The sequence below is a fragment of the Xiphophorus hellerii genome, chromosome 1 (assembly GCF_003331165.1).
Source record: "Xiphophorus hellerii strain 12219 chromosome 1, Xiphophorus_hellerii-4.1, whole genome shotgun sequence".
Lineage (NCBI taxonomy): Eukaryota > Metazoa > Chordata > Actinopteri > Cyprinodontiformes > Poeciliidae > Xiphophorus > Xiphophorus hellerii.
Genome location: NC_045672.1, coordinates 1,001,357 through 1,020,633, shown reverse-complemented (window position 1 = coordinate 1,020,633; position 19,277 = coordinate 1,001,357). Strand labels below are relative to the sequence as shown.

At 42.0% G+C, this 19,277-nt stretch overlaps 2 long non-coding RNA genes across 2 annotated transcripts; both read right to left on the bottom strand.

The window, feature by feature from the left end:
- Nucleotides 1–808: 808 nt before the first annotated feature.
- On the bottom strand, nucleotides 809–1,825 carry LOC116720136 (uncharacterized). The gene is made up of 3 exons (XR_004339327.1): nucleotides 1,630–1,825; nucleotides 1,484–1,560; nucleotides 809–1,418 (listed from the first exon to the last, which is right to left on the bottom strand). It is a non-coding gene; the product is annotated as an uncharacterized LOC116720136 (long non-coding RNA).
- A 245-nt stretch (nucleotides 1,826–2,070) lies between these two features.
- LOC116720142 (uncharacterized) lies at nucleotides 2,071–2,843 on the bottom strand. The gene is made up of 3 exons (XR_004339329.1): nucleotides 2,643–2,843; nucleotides 2,246–2,551; nucleotides 2,071–2,164 (listed from the first exon to the last, which is right to left on the bottom strand). It is a non-coding gene; the product is annotated as an uncharacterized LOC116720142 (long non-coding RNA).
- Nucleotides 2,844–19,277: the final 16,434 nt, after the last annotated feature.

Below are 19,277 nucleotides of genomic sequence, written 5' to 3'. Positions count from 1 at the left end.
TGACAAGAGGAGGAGTTGGAGCGAAATTGCTACCGCAGTTGATAAACCCGGTAACTTTTCAGCTGTTCTTTGTTAACGTGACATAAATAGGTTATAATGATTTTCATTCAGTCAGGACTTCACGCTGACACTAGCCACATGCATTGCAGGTAGATTGTAGTAAAGCATTGATTAATGCCCGGTTTTAAAATTAGTTCACTGGATTTGTAGCCATTATTTTGTGCCCATTGTTGGACACCACACGGCAGGAACGAACCTGATCGAACCGTTGTACCTAGGATTTCTGTCTGCTAATGTGTGGTCTCAGGTTTTGAAAATGGGCCGACAGATCGTGTGCGCTGGGCTTTACACTAAGTAAATTGAGGAAGGGGGGTCAGTGGAGAGCACTGGAGTTGAGCCTTTTTTCATTCGGTGTCATCAACAGAAAGAGAAAAAGGCCGGAATGCCGATAATTAAAATGACGTCGATAGTTTTAATTTATCGTACGATTAATTGATTTACCGTTTATCGCGACAGGCCTAACTGTATATATATTAAAGGCTAAATTTTATTGAGAAGGTTGAGATAATACAAGAACTTTGTTCACCTTGAGACAGTTTTAAATAATAAGAGTGGGAGGTGAAAATGAAATCCTGAATGTGTAAAATGTGGCGAGACTAGGTTAAAATCAAGAATATTGGGCAATTTAAATTTCTAAACCCAATTAAGTTGCTCACAGCGCCACCCTGGGAATTTCACCCAGAGAATATTACCTCTTTTTTTAAAGCACACAGGTTCGGTTATGCATGAATTAAAACATCTGAGGCAATTGCAAATACACAAAAAGCTATTTATTAAATTCTTTTAAAACTCTTTTTAAAACCAGTTCTTTACAACAAAAAAACTAAGGAAAAACAGAAAAAAACTATAGTAGCTGAGGTCACCGGCAGAAGGGGCCACTATAGGGACGGCATCCACCAAACACAGCAAACAAAAAAACCGTAAAAGCACCAGACGCAGTGAGACAACCCAAACTCAGGAATCACGGCACAAAAAAGAGGGAGACACCGTCACCACACCAGCACCGCCACCGGGCCTCAGCAACTGCAAACAACAGAAAAACAGTTAACCAAATACAACAACCTTATACTTAATACAACAAAAGAAAAACAATATCAGCCCAAATAAATAAACAATTATCTAAAGGAACCAAAAGGGCTGGAAACTAAATAAAGAAACAAATAGAAAATCCAAGTTGAATATTAAGATCCGGTGTGGCTCTAGTCACGCCACTGCAGGGAGCGAGCTCGGCGCGCCGATGCCACACCCCAAACACCGCTTCAATTAAGGCGTGTAGGCGCCACCACAGTCCAAGTTTGACTGATGACGTGCAAAATCCGGGATCCAAAAGAGCAGCAATGGTTCGAATATGGGGAAACCTAGGAAAGTTAATCATTTTAGGCAGAACTGCAACAAACTGGAGCTTCCAATGAGCGTTATTTACCTGTCAATCCAGGCAAAAACGCACACACACACTCGCTGAACGAGGAAGCAGAGGAGAGCAGCACAATAGCGTTTCACCTACAATCATACTTAAATTTAGATTTTCTAACAAAGATCAGCAATAGTGCAGGGAGAGAGGAAACCTACCACCAGGGAATCAAAACAGCATGCACCACACTGGCGATATGTTGCCTTTTCTTCCGCCGGAACCCAAGAGACGCGGGCCACACAGTGGATGATGAGGAAGACACATGTCTGACTGGGCACAGCGGCCGCTTATATACCCCGCCCACTTTACCCAACCGGAGCGTCACACCTGGAAACTATTTGTATAGAAATATGTATATTTCTATACCACTACAAAAACATAGCTGCAGAGTTAAAAGTCAGATGTTTTCAGTTCAACTTTCACCAGGAGTAATAGCATCAAATGGAAAATCTTCACAGTAGACCATCCTGCAAGATTCTCTTAAAGGTAAAAACCAGAATCTACCTGATCTCCTGGAGTTCTGCTCTAGATCACAATCTTGTCATGATGGGTTTAAGTTTTCTAGCCCACATGCAGAACACAAGACAGGGGAGTAGGAATCAGTTTAAGAGTTTTATTAAGATTACACAATTATCAGAAAGTGTCAAGGTGGTCTGGTCCAGGGAATCAATGGTAACGGGCAGCAGTGGTTCACTGCCAGGGGAAAGAGCAGACTGGTGAGTTCAGGGGTCGTGGGAACATGGAAATCTCAGATAAAACACAGGTTGTTCTTACTTGTGGTGGTTGGATTTGAATCGTGGAAGGTTACAAAGTATGTCCAGGGTCTCAGTCTCTTAGTGGGTCTAGGAACAACGGAGGAGTGCGGCGAAGAACGGACAGGTAGGCTCGGGTGCAATGGAGACACAGAGGAGTGGTTCGGCCGCCAGCCGTGGGATCCAGGAGATACTTGCAAACAACGGAGAGGTGAGTCTGGGAACTCGGGCAACCAGTGGGTTCTCTCCACGGCGTCACGTGAGAGGTTCTGAAACCAGGAAAACTGCCAGGATCTAGTCAGCGGGTCCAGAGTGTCAAAGGGATCACCTGAAGACCACAGAGAAACACAAAGAGAATCACAGGAAGGCTCAAGGCAACGAGGAACACAGAGACAGGGCTCAAGGGGGCTCAGAGGTACCGTGACTGGCAAACACTCAGGCGACGCTGGACTGGCGGTCAACTCCTAAAGTATGCTCCGCTGATGAGGGTAATCGATGACAGCTGAGGATGATGATGACACCACCGCACTCCAACCGGAACCTGTCACCATCTGGTGGTAAGAGGTGGAAAAGGCGCACAGGAAAACCCCACCAAGAGAACCAGAGAACCCCGGAACATAACAAATCTAGATTTACTTAATGTACAGTGCTTTGTGAAAGTATTCATCCCCCTTGAACTTTTCAACCTTTTGCCGCTTTTCAGGCTTCAAACGTAAAGATATAAAATTTTTATGATTTTCTGTAGAATCAACAAGTGGGACACAATCGTGAGGTGGAACGAAATTTCTCGGATATTTTAAACTTTTTTAACAAATAAAAAACTGCAAAGTGGGGCGTGCAATGTTTTTGGCCCCTTTACTTTCAGTGGAGCAAACTCCTTCCAGAAGTTCAGTTTGGATCTCTGACTGATCCAATGTTGTCCTAAATGACTGATGATAAATAGAATCCACCTCTGTGTAATAAAGTCCCCTATAAATGCAGCTGCTCTGTGGTCGTCTCAGGTTGTGTTTAAAGCACAGAGAGCATCATGAAGACCAAGGAACACCAGGCAGGTCCGATACTGTTGTGGAGAAGTTTAAAGCTGGATTTGGATACAAAAAGGTTTCCCAAGCTTTAAACATCTCAAGGAGCACTGAGCAAGCGATCAGATTGAAATGGAAGGAGTATCAGACCAAATCTATAAAGACCCGGCCGTCCTGCTAAACTTTCATCTGGAACAAGGAGAAGAAAGATCAGAGATGCAGCCAAGAGGCCCATGATCACTCTGGATGAACTGCAGAGATCTACAGCTGAGGAGGGAGAGTCTGTCCATAGGACAACAATCAGTCATACACTGCATAAATCTGGTCTTTATGGAAGAATGGCAAGAAGAAAGCCATTTCTCAAAGATATCCATAAAAAGTCTCATTTAAAGTTTGCCACAAGCCACCTGGGTGTTGGAAGTATTTTATATTTTATTATCATTTATTTGCTTTACCTTTATTTTATATTATCATCCATTTTATTTACCTTTGCATTTACATTTTAATGATGTGTTTTGAAGTGCGTTGAGTGTTTTAAAGTATTTGCAGAAACTCTGGAAGTGGCCTGCTGAGGAGTGAAAAAGGAGGATACCATGAATGAGACATTCCAGCGCCAATTGTCCAGGGGAACTGCAAATCTATAGTCTTACCTTGTTTGTATAAATGAGTTATGTTCATGTGAGTGTGCAGCTGTTTTCTTTTCCCCCTCCCTTCAGAGCTGCACGCTGTCATGTAACTAAGGCAGGCATGTCCAAAGTCCGGCCAGGGGCCAATCACGGCCCGCGGTCAGATTTCATACGGCCCGCAGCTTCGGTCTTATAATGTATTATTTATGGCCCGCCTGCACTGTGAAACAGAATAAATAAATCATAAAACTTGAAACTGTAATTCCTCCTTTCACCAAATGGTGGCAGCACCACTTTAATACTATCAGTCTCTGCCTCCGTGCAGCAAACCCCTCTCCACTCTTTTCTGCCATGGCCACTGCAAAGAAAACAAGGAAAGTTGACAGTGAGGGCCGCCGCTTTCAAGAGAGATGGGAATTACAATACTTCTTTTCTGAAAATCAAGGCAATTGTGCTTGTCTAATTTGTAATGAGACGGTTGCCTTGTTTAAGGATTTTGACGTAAAGAGACACTACCAGACTAAACATGCTAACACACAGAGGTGTGACCAAGTCACTGTGTTGCAAGTCTCAAGTAAGTCTCAAGTCTTTGTCCTCAAGTCCGAGTCAAGTCTCAAGTAAAGACAGGTAAAAGTCGAGTCAAGTCTCAAGTCAGGAACCTTTAATTTCAAGTCATTTCGAGTCGTTTTTATTTTATTTATTTTTTATAATTTGCAATTATACAAAAAATTCAAATAATAGACCATTTGTTCGTTTTAAAATATGTATTTATCTCAAATGATAGAACATGTGTAGCTGAACACAAAGTATAAAAAACATTTTTAAATTGGACCACTTTATTGCCCAGTTCTGTTAAACTTGATATTCAATAAAAAAAGACGAAAATGCTGACATTTCCACAGCACAATACAAAGAACCAGAACAGCAGTTTTTTCCTCTTTTCTCTGACCTGTCAAAACAATATATTGTCAATATAATTTCCCAACGTAGATGTCTTCAAATACACCAACCATCCTTAGATGATACTAAACCCGGCTCATCATCATGATGGGACAGAGAGACTCTGTTCCCTGTGTTCAGGTCCAGAATCTGCTTTCTGTTCCGGAGCCCCGCTCACTATCCACCGGCTTCCTGAGCTAACACGGTGCACATTATTTGTGGAGGGATTTGAAGGACCGGATTTATGGTAAATCATCACCAATTTAACCCGGAGTACACATGCTAACACGAAGTTAGCTATAGTCAACTATCTTACAGCAAAAGAAAAGTGCCACCTACCGATCTTTGTGAAGCTTCAAATGCCGGACAAAGTTGGACGTCGTGGCATCTCCATCCGATATTCTCTTCTTGCATGTTTTACAAGTTGCAGTTCGTTTTTTAGTCGAAAGTTCATAACCTACGTAGCCAAAAGAAATTACTCGCAGAAGCATATTCGAGCGGTTATTTCGTATTTCGTTCCCTGAGCTCTGTAGCTTTGCCGCGTTTTTTTAAACGTCCAAATCCTGTTAATTTGATTGGTTGTGCTGCAGCTACGTACACATACATACATAAGGAGAGAGGAAAACCATAGTGACTGTCTGCGCATATTGATACGGAATGAGTGAAATTAATTAATGACGCCACTTTATAAATAATGTTTTAAATTTGAAGACTTTGAGTAAAAAATATCAAGTCTTTTCAAGTAAACAGCTTCAAGTCGAGTCAAGTCCCAAGTCAATGGCATGAAAGTCAAAGTCAAGTCCGAGTCTTTGAGCATTTTTTCAAGTCAAGTCTCAAGTCGTGATTTTAACGACTCGAGTCTGACTCGAGTCCAAGTCATGTGACTCGAGTCCCCACCTCTGCTAACACATACAACAAGCTAACAGGGAGTGACCCTGCTGAAAAACTGAAGCAGCTCCAAGCTGCACTGGCATCACAACAGCGATTTCTTTGGGCCTGAGTCAAAAGAAAATACCACCAAAGCAAGCTACGATGTTAATGTTAATAGCTAAACATGGCAAACCTTTTACTGAAGATACATTTATCAAAACTGTGTTTTGAAAATGGTGGAGAACATTTGCCCTGAGAAGAAGCAAGAATTTGCGAATGTTTGCCTGGCACGTAATAGTGTGGCACTGAGAGTTGAGGACATAAAACTGAGTGTTTTGAACGGTAACGTCTGTCACTATCAGCAGCGAAAAGCCAAAAGAACATTTATGCACTTGGATTTATGGAACTTATTTTTATTAAACTCTTGAGTAAGATTTGGTTATGAACCTGTAGATATGATATAAACTATTACTTTCTGAAAGATATTGTAAATGACAAGAGCAAAATTCACTTGTTTTAAGATTTAATAATAACAGACAACTTTGCATTACTTATAACTCCTGTTTAAAATGTTCTTGAGGCAAAGATATTTTTAAACTCATGTAAATTTAAGGTATTTCATACAGTTTGTTCAATGTTATCTGACTCTGCAGATATGAAAGAAAAGCAGAATTTGTGTTTTTAGAGTTGTTCTCATCTGCCTGAGTGGCTTATATTTGTTTTTTTTGTCATTTGAAAAATAAAGATAATTGTGACAATGAAAATTGTTTTATAACAGTGTGTATTTGCATGACACTTTTGTAGTTAAAAAATGTCCGAACAAACTATTGGCCCCCGGGCATCTTGACTTTATCAAATCTGGCCCTCTTTGCAAAAAATTTGGACACCCCTGAACTAGGGAGTTCCTAATTCTAATAAAAGCAGGGCAAGACTCAGTTGAAGCTTCAGAGCATAGGTAGAAATCTGTAACTGGGTTTCAACTGTGCTCTCCCTGCAGGTAAAACCTAGTTCTGACTCTTGTCTCTTCTTTGTGTCTGTGTTTAGGTCATTTAGACCTAACACTGGGAGACACATCAAACATGTGGAAGAAGGAGCTCTGGTCAGATGAAACCAAAATCAAACATTTTGGCCACAATGCAAAACGATACGTTTGGCGTAAAAGTAACACAGCTCATCACCCTGAACACACCATCCCCACTGTCAAACATGGTGGTGGCAGCATCATGGTTTGGGCCTGCTTTTCTTCAGCAGGGACAGGGAAGCTGGTTAAAATTGATGGGAAGCTGGATGGAGGCAAATACAGAACCATGAATCTGCAAAAGACCTGAGACTGGAAGGAAGATTTATCTTCCAACATAAAACAAAATCTACAATGGAATGGTTCACAAATAAACGTATCCGGGTGTTAGAATGGCCAAGTCAAAGTCCACACCTGAATCCAATCGAGAATCTGTGGAAAGAGCTGAAAGCTACTGTTCACAAGCGTTCTCCATCCAACCTCACTGAGCTCCAGCTGGTTTACAAGGAAGAATGGACAAGAATTTCAGTCTCTTGATGTGCAAAACTGATAGACAAACCCCAAGCGACTGTAATAGCAGCAAAAGGTGGCGCCACAAAGTAAGGAGGCCAAATAACATTGCATGCCCCACTTTGCAGTTTTTTTGTTAAAGTTTAAAATATCCAATATATTTTGCTCCACCTCATAATTGTGTCCCACTTGTTGTTGATTCTTCACAAAATAATAAAAAATTTAGATCTTTATGTTTGAAGCCTGAAAAGCAGCAAAAGGTTGAAAAAGGCCACCAGGCACTAAATGTTCTGGTTTCTTTTGCAGGAAAATTACTAATTGTACTTTTATACAAACACTAAAAGGCAGAAAAGGTTTTGCTAAACCAAGCTGAAACGGATCATGTTAAAAAAGTTTAACACTGTCAGTCCACAAAGTAAAAACTGAAGTTGTTTAAAATATTTAGCTACTCTAAGACAGATTGATCAGCTGTTTACAGATTTCACTGTCCATGAAGTTGGAATAATAGATTTCTTTTGCATCTTGTGAAATGAAAAAGATATTTGTTACAGATTTGGAGTTTAGTTTTTCAAAGCTTTATTGATCAGAATCTTCCAAGCATTTCCACTGTGAAAGTCCAACCACTATAAAAAAGAGAAATGCACAATGTATTGCCAACACATCAGTATCATTGTTCAGACGTCATTAACATCAACACAACAGTAGGAGTTTTGAATTTGCACTGCAATTCTGGAAGTGTTTACAGAACTTAAAGTGGCCACTTCCTCATAATAATGGCCTAATTAAAGCATTCGTCTCAATAAGCCACTTCAGCTGTGAACCTCCAACAGAACCTCCAGAACTCCTTACAGAGGCTGAGATGTGCTTCAACTCATTTAACAACATTACATAAAAGTTATGCCACGTCTTTTAATTGTGACACTCTCGCTTGTTAGCACTGCAGTACAGCTAGCTGCCACAGGATGTAAGAAAAGTATCAGCTTTAAGCTTCATAATAATGAAGCTTAAAGCTGATACTTGTTTGCTGCTTGTTTTACACATTTCCTGTCTAATAAAATATTATTAGACAGGAAATATGTAAAACAAGCAGCAAAGGTCTGAAGATGGTGGTGTGTTGGACTGACTTCCTCCATATGTGGGCTGTCGTCCACTGTACCTCTCACCTCTCTGAACTTTAACCTTTTATCAAATATTGGTTCAAGAGACAATAGTAACTCCATGTTACCATTACACAATCAGTGTGACAACAAACCATACAGAAAAACAACCAGATGATTTTTTTCTTAGTGGTTGTGTAGAAGCTGCAGCACAGCTAGAATAGAATAGAATAGAATTCAACTTTATTGTCATTGCACTGTCACAAGTACAAGCAACGAGATGTAATTTGCATCTATCCAGAAGTGCTCTACGAGATATAAATATTTGGTCGTGGCGGTCGTCCAAGTCAGGTCCTCGGAGATGTGGACTCCCAGGAACTTAAAGGTGTCCACACGCTCCACCACTGTCCCCTTAATGTGGATGGGTGGATGTAGGTCAGCGTTCCTCCTGAAGTCCACAATAAGCTCCTTGGTCTTCTCGGTGTTCAGCTGCAGGTTGTTTTTGTCGCACCACTCAGCCAGACGGTCTACCTCCTCCCTGTAAGCGGCCTCGTCATTATCTCTGATGAGGCCGATCACCGTGGTGTCGTCTGCGAACTTGATGATGGCGTTAGAGCCATGACAGGTCTGCAGTCGTAGATGAAGAGGGAGTAGAGGAAGGGACTCATCACACAGCCTTGTGGCACTCCGGTGTTTATGATGATGGTGGATGGTAATACAGCTAGCTAGCTAATACAGGAAGTTTGAAAAGAAACAGAAACAGCTTTTAAATGTCAGTTTTCTGACATTTAAAAGCTCAGAACAATAACACACAGCTTTTTTCAAATTTAAATAACTCATGAGCTTCAAAATACATGAATTTGTTTCTGTTCTATTTAGTGATTTTTCTCCATGGCATCCATCCATCCATCCATGCTCCCTCCCTCCCTCTATGCTCTTGTCAGACGTCAGTCTCCAACATTCATTGCGTGAGAGGCTCAGGTCAGGTCTATGTGCTAACCATTTATGTAAAGAAATAAATTACATTAATTAATAAATATGTCAGTAAATGTACTGGTCAGTTCCACCAGTTCATCGAACAAGTTTCATGGGAAACATGAGTTTTGTGCATTTTGCATCACCTGTGTAGAAAAGTCCTAGTTGATGGGATTAATTTGTAGTTTCAAATCTGCCTCCAGGTAACCCTGGAAGCCTGTAAGTCAGCCAGCCGGCTCCTTCCTGCTGCCTGAGAACCAGACAAACATAGTCTTTTTTTCTGCCGCACTGTGACATCACCTGGCAGGATAAACTAGGCTGATGCTGGCAGCACAACGCCTCAGAGGCGTCCTCGGAGGCCAGCACATCTCAGACAGGCTAAACTGCTGTCAACTTCATCGATACTGACTTCACAGCACAGTGCACAGAGACAGCCCAAGTCCTGCCTGCAGGCGCCAGCTTTCAACGACTCAGAGCCTGAGATCGAACCGCCACTCTGGTCGTCATTATCGCCTCTGTCTGTCCTTGTTTTCACAGCTGTTGGCTGGAGAAAAGGAGTTAGAGAAGAGGCGGTTGGAGGGCCAAAGTGTTCTGAGAACCATAGCAGGGCCAGACGAGTGTTTTGTTTCCTAGTGAGTAATCAAGAAAAGTGCTGCATGCTTTCTCCCCTAGCCTGGATCTTTCACAGCTTTTAGAAGAGCGATACACCCCCCTCTCCCTTCGACGTCTTAATTACATCCTCTGCTGCTTTGAATTTCCAAAACCTCCAGCCTCAGAGGGGGAATCAGCATTAGTTTGAGAGAAGTTGAAGGAAACCTTCTTTGCCTGTTGTAAAACATTTTACTTAGTGCTGGAGGCTAAAGTTCCCATAACCAAAACAGACGTTTAACCATCTTAGACCTCTGCTGCCAAAGACGTCATTTTATGGACCTTTAAACCACCACAGACACCTGAGCTTTTTACCCTCTGTGCTGATCCATGAGGGTCACTCTGATCCCAATGTGTCACCCTGACCATAGAAGGTCACCCTGACCCGATGCATGCCTTTCGGGAGGTTTCTTTTTAATCATGGTTTGGCGAACTGATGGGACATTCGGATCATTTCCCTGATTGTTTCCTCGCTGTCCAGCCAGACGTCTATCACTTTAGGACGTCTAACAGAAGAAATCTGTAAGAAGAAAAGACTTTTTCACAGCTCTGGATGTTTTTCTTCCATCTTCCTGTCCTCCCTTAGCGCTCCCCCTCAGGATGTTATTCCACATCCATGCACCCTCTTTAGCTTTCCATAACCCCCTGAGATTTCATAAATGCTCCTTCAGCATCTCCAGTGCAGTCAAACGAACCAAAGTGAAGCACACTCTTAAAACAGTCCAGCTTTTAGCTTCCTGTACGGGATGTCTCTGAAACTGGAAGTCTACGTCTAAATTTAAATGCCAGTTTCTGAATTTTTAGACGCAGTTAAATCAAAATACAGCAGAGACTGACAACGAGCAGCGTTATGTGAGCCATTAAGAGAGTGATGAAACAACAGAAGGTTAACAGAAACGTTAGCACATCTGATGAAAGCTTTTCTCAAAGACCCTCTGATATCTGAGGTTAATATCTCAGTTTTCTGCAGCTTCAGTTGAAGTTTGAAGAGATTACTGCTGTGGCAGAGATTACAGCAAGAGAAAACTAAACTTTAAAAATAACTTGAAAAGAACCAACACCTACAGTATAATTACCTTTATCCAGACAGACCAGAACCAACACAAACTTTTAACATTGAACCCAACTAAAATCTTAGAAGTTTATTTAAGTACAAATTTAGACATCGTCAGATTTAAATTAGATGTTTAATTGCAACAAAGTTTATTATTTACACAGGAAATAGAAGTTGGAAGAGGGGGAAAAGATCTTCCTGTTTGAAACCTACTGAGAACAGAACATGTAAAAATTTTCTATCAGCAACAGTATAACCTAAAGGTGGCTCAAAAAGCTAAAGTAGTCATTAAAATAAATGTTATATTATTACTTTTCTCGCCATCACAGGTTCCATTTCAGGACAAGTTTCAGACAGGAAGATCATGAGTGGTTTTCTGACATCCTGCAAAGAAATTCAAGCAGTGGTGGAGCTAGACTTTTTTTCAAGGGGTGGCCAAAGGGTGAGCAAGGCTTTATCAGAGGGGTCCATATACAAATGATGAACGAAAGGAAACAAATATTTTCTCACACACACTCAAATTAAAATGGTTTATTTAACAAAGATTTGCCATGACCAAACAAGACGTTAAACGGCACTATGGAACAGTGAACATGTAAATGTAAACTCAGAGCCCAGAATATGACCAAAAACAAATTCTCAAAAATAAATAAATAAAACTGGCTCCAAATAGTAAACTGCAAGACAATACCACCAGAGCTGACCAGCATTATCCTGGTGGTATTTATAAAGGTTTGAGAAACACTGCTATGGTCAAATAAGCTTTGAATGGGAACAACATACTGCAAACTCAAAGCCAGGATACACTCAAGAGAGCATAATTCTCCGATTTTGGTGGGAAGAAGCAAAACGTTTTACAAAGTCATCCATGTTGAGGGTATGTGCCCTCCTTGACTCAACACTGAGAATGCCAAGATGACTTAACCTGTCATCAGCCATAGTTGTTCTAAGGTGGTTTTTGATCAGTTTTAGAGCAGAAAAACTTCGCTCACAGGACGCAGTACTGACTGGGATAACAACTGAAATCTTACAAAGTCTAAACAGCTCATGAAAAAACTCTTTATAAGGTTCCAGGAACACAACAAAGTCAAGTAAAGTAGAGGGTCTCTCTAACCCACCGTTTTCTCTCCTCAGAAGAAGCCGTCTGGTTTGGTGAACCTCATGTTTAAGATCTTCTAGATCTGACTCAAATGTCTGTCCAAAAGCATACAGTGTTTCCTCTTTCAAGAATAATGGGATTTTTGGGACTAGAGCCTGAACCCCTAGCATTATCTCACAATTCTTCTGTGAAAAACGCCTCTCAAGTTCAGCTGTGAGACAGTCAAGTATCTGATAAAAGACACCTTTGTTAAAATCCTCATTACTTTGGTCACTGTGCCTCTGTCCTACAGTAGTCATTACCAGTGAGTCCAAAAACCTGGAACTGGCCTTAGGCTGTCTCTTGCTGAGTGGCAGGGTGCTTATTTTGCAGCGTTCTACTAGTTCTTGAGTGTCCCTCAGTAGTTCACCAAAGCAAGCTTCACTTCTGTAGCTTTTCAATGTGACTGGCAGGGAGCCGACTAAATCTACGGCTTTTGATAAATCAAGATTGCTATAGATTGAAGCATGTCAGACAGGATTTTGATATCCCCGAGCACTTTACAAAAAGTAACTAAAAGTACTATAAACTGAAAATCAATCTGAGCCAAAAGACCCTTTGCTTCCACTTTTCTATCCCCACTGTTATTTTCAAGGGAAATATCTTGCAGAAGCCTCAAAACCGCTGGAAGCCTGTCTCTCACATTGCGACATGCCAGGTATCTACATGCCCACCTAACATCTATTAGTCTCTGGAGCTCCCTAGGCTTCTCTTGTGGATACAGCTCTTTTTGGACAGCAAGCCTCTTGGTGTGAACAGCAGAACCAGTTACAAATTTATAAATATTCTGAAGAAGAGAAAAAAAGTCTTCAGCTTCAGGCACTGACTTTACCACATCAACAAGAACGAGATTCAAACAGTGTGCATTACAGTGTACATAAAATGCAAACTTGGCATCGTTTTTAATGGGTGCAGCAACACCTGAATAATTCCCACTCATCACAGAGGCACCGTCATAACCCTGTCCTACAAGGTTGTTTCTGTAGTCCAGACCATGCTTCTCCAGACACCCCACTATCATTTTGGTCAGACCCTCAGCATCCAAGCTTTCTGCCAACTGAAAGTGAAGGAAGCTTTCATGTATGGCACCACTGTAATAGTAACGAACTACTAAAGATATTTGTTCTTTCTTTTGTAAATCTCTAGTCTCATCTGCCAACACACTGAACACCTCGCTTTGTTTAACTTCAGCTATGATTTCTTTTTGAACCATTTCAGCCAATCCCTGCAGAATCTCATTTTGGATTTGGTGGCTAGTATACTTTGCATTGCCATGTGCATCTAACCTTGTCTGCACAAAGGGGTCATGCTTTGCAATTTCATTCAAAATGGCTAAAAAATTGCCTTTATTGTCAGAGTCATCAGACTCCCTGTGACCCCTTTGTGCAATATTTTGAGTTGCTGTTAATAGTAACACCTCAGCAACTGTTTTAATGTATTTTTTATTTTCTTCAACTTTCTGTTTCCTACCCTCATTTAAGGCATCAAGAATAGATCTGTTACACTCATTGACCCTTTTGTACTCAGTCCAGGCATACATTGCATTTATGTGCTGCTCTGATTTTGAATGAACTTTAAACCCAGCATCCTTAAACAAGGCTTTTTTCCAGTTGAAAAACCCTGCTTCAGATGTGAAGGAGGATTCTATATAACTAGGGAGGGAGAAATGCCTGCATGCAAAACAGTAACTGGCATTTTGAGATACAGAGTACTCAAGCCATGGATTGTCTTTGTACCAAGAGCTGTTGAAAGCCCTTGTTCTTGTTCCATGCTGAGTTCTTGGGAACTTTGACAGACATGGCTGAGCTGGACCTTCCGCTTTAGTTCTTGAGGTGTCTGGAATAAATATTAGGTAATTATATTAAGTATTTTAAGAGTATTTTTGGGCAGACATCTCAATAAGTTAAGTTGTAATTAGTTAAGTTTCTGTAGCATAACATGGGTAGTGTGTGCCTGGTCCTTTTGGTGTGCAATAGGTTGTGCTGGGTGGGGGGAGTTCAGTGCCATTTCCTTCTGCTTCACTGTCTTCCTCCCCAGAGTCTGACTCTGAATCTATATCACCCTCATCTCTCTCTGGAACTTAATTGTGAAATGCATAAACAGACACAATAAAAAATGCAAAAAGCATCATGCTAACCTTTAGAATTAGGCTTATTGGATTTTACTACTTAATAACTCTCTGTCACAGCCTCTAACCTGCTGGTGATACACTTGGGCCTGGTGTCTCCTGGCTGGCTTCTCCAGGTTGGTCACTGCTGCAGGGTTCTGTCTGGTCCTGGTCTGGCCGTGGTTTTTGCCTCTTTAAGAAGAACTGGGAGATATTCCCTTTTCTCTTCATTTGGGCTCTCCACAAAATAAGACAGCCTGGTATTTAGACTCCATGACTGTTTGGCAGAGACAACACTATTTTAACTATTATTTAAACTATAGTTTTTAGTTTTCTGTAGCTAGCTAAAATAATACTAAATTAAAAAAAGATTAATTAAATGAATTAATATAACTAGTTAGGTTATAATTCAAAGCTTTCATATGACATAGCCTACTTACATTTCAGTCATTATAAAACTTAATGGTTTTTCACATATTCTTACCACACACATTTAAAGCAAGAGCTGGGAGATATATCCTGGCCAAATGAATAAAACATTACAGGGCAGCATGTGCACTAAAACATATGTTAAAAGAATCTGTCTAAAACACGATCTATCAGCACTAGCATGGCTAATATAATAAACGAGGCACTATGGAGCGGTGCACAACCTTTTTTTTTTTCTTTTTAGAAATGTATGACAAGTGCCGCCTCTCATTAGGAAGGTAACACAGCGGTTACCGCTGAGCGGTAAAATGTTGTAAATACCTGCAAAACTCCTCAACGGTGTACTCTAAAGCCGCGGGTGTGTTTTGGATCAAGCAGGAATCACATGTCAGCTTAACCAATGAACAGCGTCAGTGAGCAGCATGTAGGCTGCTACTGCATCGGGCTGCCTTCAGGGACAGTCGGAAATTACAGTTTTCCTGGCAAATCTTTGCCGATCTCATAAGTATTATATTTTAAAATTACCATTTCCAGTGGGGTGGCAGTAGGGGTGGCAGCCGGCGCAACCGAGCCCGATGCGGCCGGCGCTCCTGCCGGCGTTCCTCCCGACGTTCCCCCCGAGACCCCGACTCTCTGCGTTCCTCCCGAGACCCCGACTCTCTGCGTTCCTCCAGAGACCCCGACTCTCTGCGCTCTTCCCGAGACCCCGACTCTCTGCGTTCCTCCCGAGACCCCGACTCTCTGCGTTCCTCCCCAGACCCCGACTCTCTGCGTTCCTCCCGAGACCCCGACTCTCTGCGTTCCTCCCGAGACCCCGACTCTCTGCGTTCCTCCAGAGACCCCGACTCTCTGCGTTCCTCCCGAGACCCCGACTCTCTGCGTTCCTCCCCAGACCTCCACTCTCTGCGCTCTTCCCGAGACCTCCACTCTCAGCGTTCCTGAGTCTCCGCCCCTCAGCGCTCCTGAGTCTCCACCCGTTAGCGTTCCTGAGTCTCAGCCTCTCGGTGCTCCTCCCGAGACCCTGCCTCTTGGTGCTCGTCGTCGCCGTCTGTGGGCGGCCCCCGGGACTCCTCGTCGTCGTTGTTGCCTCTGGTTGGCCCCGGAGACCCTTCGTCGCCACCTCCAGCGCCGCGGACGACCGCCGGACCACCTCCGTTGTTCCCGCCTCCTTTGCCTCCGCCCACCCTGTGGGTAGTTTTTTGTTTGGTTTTGGACTCTTGGCCCTCCCTGTGTTTCCCCCCACAATGGTGGGTTGTTTTTTGTTGTTTCTGGACTCTGGCCCCCGTCCAGCGCCCCTCCACCCACCCTTGTTGTGTTTTTGTTTTTTGGGTGTCTGGTAGCCACCCTTGAGGGGGGGGGGGGTACTGTCATGTTCTGTGTTTTCTGTGTATTTATTTAGAGTTTTCTGTGTCCCCGAGTCTTCATGTTGTCCTGTCTTCCCCTTGATTGTTCCCAGGTGTGTCTCGTTCTGTGATTACCCGCTGTGTATTTAACTCCACCTGTGTTCCTTGTTCCTCGTCGGGTCCTTGTCAATTCAGCATCTAATGTGCGTGCTGTCAGTCGTGTTGTCCATTCGTGTTGACGGTTGCTACCGGCGTCGAGCCCTGGCTTCTGATCGGCCGTGCTGCCCGTTGATTGGACGGTGTTTGCTTTATTAAAATCATTTATTCATCTTACCTGGGTCTACAGCGTCTGCCTCACCACCTCTCACCCTACACCGCACCGTTTCGTGACAATTTATTTACAATGCACAAAAATGTTTTCCAGCTGCGTCCAGGACCTACTGCCAGTCATCCAGATGTTGGTCAAGAAAGAAGCAGATAAGATTTATTGAATTTAGGGATGTCACAATTCCTTGAATGATTCAAGTGTCATGGTGGTACATAAGTGTTTCTGTGTGTGATGAAGGAGCCAAATCCTGTCTCTAACTTGGACACAAAAGCTGTAAATGGCTGAACAAAGTGATAGTTCATCTATTAAAGTGACTGAAGATGAATATATAAACTAAAAACAGGAGTATAGACATTACTTTCATAAGTGTCTTTGTGGACCTACTGCTTTGTTATTAAAATGAATATAATTTCAGATTTTTGTATAATTCTTTTCCAGGATGATTGTGAGGTATTATTGTTACAGGTTAGCCACAAGTACAGAAAAGTAAATGTTAGAGATGCACAAATTTGAAAATTTGGGCCGATATTGATATACGATATTAATGCTGCTGTATTAACCAATATTTTTTATCAATTTAATAATAAAGCAAAACACTTCTAAAAAAAACTCCGTAGTCCTGTTTTTAATTTATATTGTCATATTCAGTCAATTTAACAGATCAACTCTCACTTTGCCCAGCCCTTTCCTGTGTCCATGTGAGCGACAGGATTTGGCTCCTACATCATACATATAATCAAATCTGCCAGCCATGTACACGCCAGTCTGTTGTGAGCAGAATGGAAGTACATTTATTTTCCATTTTGTCCATAAAGCTACCTTTACGCTAAGAACATCAGTCTGCTGTGCTCTGTCTGTCCGCTCCACCTTCATAAGTACAGATGGAGCCACGCACTTTGCCGCTATATGCTCTGACTGACCACTAGGCAGTGGCTCAGGGAGGAAAAAGGTTGTTGTACTCTTTGCATCGCACGTTTTTTAATCATTCATTTTAATAATGCCTATTGGTCCCCTTGGAAATAATATGACAAATGCCACCCCTGCCACCCCTCTGGCTCCGCCACTGAATTCAAGCAGAAACTCCACAAACTCACAAGTTCAATGGATCAAGAATTGTGCAGGTGATATCAAAGAAGGGGTCCAATGTTAACATGGAACTTGGTCTGTAAGATGTTTTTGATTGAAATAGCTTGATTTTAGTACATGTGACCACTTAATGCTGCACATTCAAAGAATGACCGTTTGCAGTTCTTTATAATCCATAAAATGTTTAGAAAACCTGCTGTGCATAATAATTTGGAGCAGTGCATTTTGAGTTTTTATTTTTGAAAAAAAATACTGTTCTCATGGGGAGCTTTGTTCAGTAAAATTTGATTTATACTGTAATAGTTCATGACTTGAAAATTATACTGACCATCATTTGCATTGACCATTTAAGAAAATCTGAGAAAATATCACTTGCAACATAATTTGGAACATAGTGTAGTGTGGAAGCAAGTGTTGCAACTTTGGTCCAAACAGAACAGAGATTACCTGACCATCAGGGGCGAAATGCTTTTTCCCCTTAATAACAGAAATAATCGTTTGAAAACGACATTTTGGAATTTCTCAGGTTGTCTTTGTTTAATGATGTATAAATAATTAAAGCAGGGAAGGTTCTACTGTAAGCCATCGTTCTGTCATGGCTGGTCATGTGACTTCCTGAAAGCCTGATTGAATGAACCTTTGGTGTCCATCCCACCTCCCACTGCCAAACCTATTCACCTTCCCTCACCTTGGGGGCATTGCCTCCCAGAGAGCATCATTCGTCACCATAGACCTGCTTCTTGCACACACCTTGGTTGGTGTTTTGTGGTCTTAGCTCATTTCCACAGTTGGTAAACAGCTAAATTCATCTCCCAATCAATGGAAGCTATTTAACTTGAGGTATTGACTTGCTTGGCACTCACCAGACTTTAGAAACTAAAATAATACAAACAAATTAAGATAGAGAGAAAAGACAGCAGAAACTGTGGCCCTGGCTATGAAGAGTCACATTTGTGATAATGAGGTTCTGGTTGCTAAAAGGGAAGCGTGTGCCAGTAAAAAAATAGAAAAGCAAGAGAAAAACAGAGGAGGACTGGATCAATATGAGCAGATAATCACCAGGCCTCTGTTCCAGTGTGTAAAGAGTGTGACATTGCAGAGGTGGACATGGCAGGGAAGAGATCAATGACTACTTTCCGTTGATCCCTAATCCTTAACTATCTATAAGTAATTAACCTGCAGAGGAGAAATAAATGGAGAAACTAAGTGGGAAAAGCAATGAGAGCAAACAGAACAGAGGCTACCTCACTCTGCAGATAACAGCACACATTAATAGTGGTCTCCTGTGCTGCCTCTGCAATGTGCAGCATCAGATTCAGTTTTATTTGTGCAAGGCTGCATCTCCCTGTTGAGCTGGAGTCTTCCCTGCTATATTTATTATGAAATGACAAAAATAGCAGCAGCGACAGAAAAAACAAGAAATTTCATCTCAGCCTGGAGAAAAAAAATCCACTATTAGTTGTGGTTTTGAGGTGGGATCTGCTCCTCTCGTCTCTAACCCTATAGAGCACAGGTGTCAAACTCCAGTCCTCGAGGGCCGCTGTCCTGCAGTTTTTAGATGTGCCTCTGCTGCACCACAGCTGAACAGAATAATTAGTTATAATTAGTTATAATTAGTTAATAATTAAGGCTCTGGAGAACTGATCTACACAAGGAAGAGGTCATTAAGCCATTTCATTCCAGTGTTTTGTACCTGTGGCACATCTAAAAACTGCTGGACAGTGGCCCTTGAGGACTGGAGTTTGACACCCCTGCTATAGAGGATGTTTTTTCTTCCTTCAAGCTTGACTAGAGAAGTGTAGGAAAGGTTTTGTAAAGAGTCAGAGTGCCCTCAGTGGCTCCCAGAGGAACTGCAAAAGCAAAA